Below are 3,270 nucleotides of genomic sequence, written 5' to 3' on the forward strand. Positions count from 1 at the left end.
AAAAAAAAAAGAAAAATTTTAATATAGAGATTTTTTTTTATTTTCTTCACTTTCGCATTTCTAAAAAAAAAAAAAAAAAAAAAAAAAAAAAAAGCTAAAACTAATACCCACCAGCACATTTAGCTGTCTAACATTTTCTGCTGTGTAAGTCAAATAAGTTTAGAGAGTTTTAGATTTTGAACCTAAATGTGTGAGTTTGTGAAAGATAAACTTACAGCAGTAATTTGTATTTTATTAATTTTGTCAAACCTCCAAGGGTTGAATAAACTAGAATTTTTAGCAAAGGGGTGGGAATTATTTCCCAGTGTGCTTAGCGGCACGTTTTTGTATCTTGTGTTGCACCGTGAGTGAGATGGAAGTGTGTTACATTGATCTGACATTTTTTGTGTTGAAGCAAATGTTTATTTTAAGTTTGCAAAACTTGACTAGTGTCCTGTTCACTCTTAAATGTTTTTTCTAGCAGAATTAATTGTGATATTTAATAAAATTCTGTATCAGGTCAGAAATTTTGTTCATGCAATTTGAAACAAGAATTTAAATTATTAACTTGATATTGTGACTAAGAATAGTATGTGTGGTCTTTAGGTGAGGACTGCTTTTTTGCATATTGTGAAATAATTATTTGGTTTAAATTGCAGCTTTAAGTTAAAACTCACAATTCAAGACTAATGAACTTAAAAACAAGGTTTAGACAACTTGTCTCTTGTTGTTAAATCAACTTTATGAACTTTAATTTCTGAGATAAAATCAAAACAATTTTCTTGCTGACTTAAATTGTACTTTCAAGGCAGCAGGTGGATTTTCATTTTCAAGTTAAACCACCTTCCAAATGTTTTAGTGTATGGTGCAATTAATTTGGGCGCAAATATTTTTTTATATTCTTTTACCAGTTGTTTGAGGTAAAACAACAACAAAAAACATATAAATAAAGCCTCAGTAACACTTGTATTCTCCCTGAGTTGGAAGTTGGAAATTATGTCTTCCCAGTTGGAGATTTTAACTGGGACGCCCCAAGAAGTTGGGACAAACTCCAGCAAAGCCCACTTAGGATTCTTAAGGCAGATTTCAATTTGGCTGCTTTTGTAAAATTGCAACGGTAAATAATGCCCTGGGGTCAAAAATTTACATCCACCGAACTTCTGTGCTGGTGCACTGGGAGACAAAAATTAGGCGCAGAAGTGCAACCATTGCAAAAAGTAGAGGTCTGGGGTGTGTTCTTGCTGCAAGTCATAAAACTCATAAAATGTTCTACTTGTTGCCCTTAATGTCTAGGCAACCTGTTGTTATGATTCTTCATCTTTCTTCTATCCCTTTTATCTGCTCATATTCACATTGCTGCATGCTTACATAACCATAATATAAAACCGGTGAGTGGTGACTATCATATAAACAAAACTGGTTAAGGCCGGCCAACACCTCTTCGAGAGGGTGCAGAATGAAGAGGAGATCAAACCAAACCTTTCGCCTCAGTCTTTGCTTTTTATAGCACCAGCAGCTTAAGCAACATTTATAATAACATTCACTTAGACATTTTTAGAATGCTGCAATGGTAAAGAGAAAAGCCAGGTCAAGTCACGATGTTTTTCAGTTACTGGCATGAAACTAGAATTAAATGAATGATCTCAAATTATGTCCTTTAAAAGAGCCTTAAAAAGTAAAATGGTACAAGCTTATACTGTTATATAAATATGTATTGTGAAATCATGTATGTAAGTAATGTATGTGTATATTCATGCATTTTCAAATACAAATGTGTGCACTTTTGTATGTATGCAAATGGACACAATATATCTGTTATTCCTGTAAGCTGCTAAGTAGATGAACAGAGTGGGCAAGCATAAGATTTGGCTTCAGGCTTTTTGGGTTTGTAAAGTAGTATCGTTTTTGTTTTCGGTTAATTTGCCAAACAAAAGTTTGAAACTGAACTGAACATAGTCATATGCATTGAGAAGTTTCTGCTACATTGCATGATTATGAGCTATAATCATCCTTATGGGTAGGATTATAGCCCAATACAATCTGCCATGGTGTTTTTACATCAACAGTCCTACCTATAATTATAACCGAATGTCTAAAAAACTAGTAGTAAATCTTAGCTCTGTAAGAAATGTTTGAAATGTCATACATTATGCGTTAAGTTCGTAATTATATTTTTGTTTCACGTTTTGAATTTAGTTCATGAAATTAACTTTTTGAAAATGTTCTAGTTTTTAACCCCTTTCACTGTCATGAGGACCCATTGACTAACATGTGAGCAATGATATCATTGGGATTCTACTACATGAAGGTAAGATACTGACCGGTTAGTATTTTACTAACCAGTAAGATACTGGAAACTGATTTCTGACATCTGACTTTTTTTCTTTTTTTTTTTTCTTACCATTATACCATGTTGAATCCTGAGGTGTGAATAGGAATGGTGAGAATGCAGGTCTCTGTGGGGCTCCTGTGCTGCTGACCACCTGATTAGACACACAACCCTTCGGTCTTACAACCTGTGTTTAGCTGCTCTTTTATTTAGGCGGTTGTCGAGGACTCCAGACAAAACTTGTGGAGTTTTTGACCCACAAGTTTTGGACACAGTAAATACAACAGAGTTCTGTGAAATGCTCTGAAAAACCAGAGAACGTGATCCTCACTGTGCTGCCTGTTCTGCAGGCAGTGGGTTTGTTGAAGCAGGTGTTTTCTGCTCCAACTGCACAGTCATGGCACCTTTAACAGTACGTATTTCATTGTTCATGTTGCTTGCCAAAGTTCAGCTGCAATACTGGTAATGTACCATTAGCCTCTGTCACAAATATATAGATCATAAATATGTCTGATCTCGCTGTTCTGGCACTTTGAACCAAATTTTATGACTTATCATTAAAATATATATATATATATATATATATATATATATATATATATATATATATATATATATATATATATATATATATATATATATTAATGATATAAGCTATATTAAGCTTCATATAGCTTATATATTAAGCTATATTAATATAGCTTAATATATAATCATATAAGCTATATTGCTTATATGATATAAGCAATATAGCTTATATCATTAAGCTATATTGCTTTTGGTCAGATACATAAAAATAAAAGTTTTTTTATTATTATTTTTCTTGTCAGCACATTCACTTGCTCATTTCAGGGCAGGTGAGGGTGTGAGTTTCAACTGAATACTTGGGAAGCTAATCTTAGCATGAGACATGAGTGAGCTAATTTAAAATATATATATTTCTTTGTTTTCAGCTTTTTAGG

The sequence above is a fragment of the Poecilia latipinna genome, unplaced genomic scaffold (genome assembly GCF_001443285.1).
Source record: "Poecilia latipinna isolate Pla-1442-1.1 unplaced genomic scaffold, P_latipinna-1.0 Scaffold437, whole genome shotgun sequence".
NCBI lineage: Eukaryota > Metazoa > Chordata > Actinopteri > Cyprinodontiformes > Poeciliidae > Poecilia > Poecilia latipinna.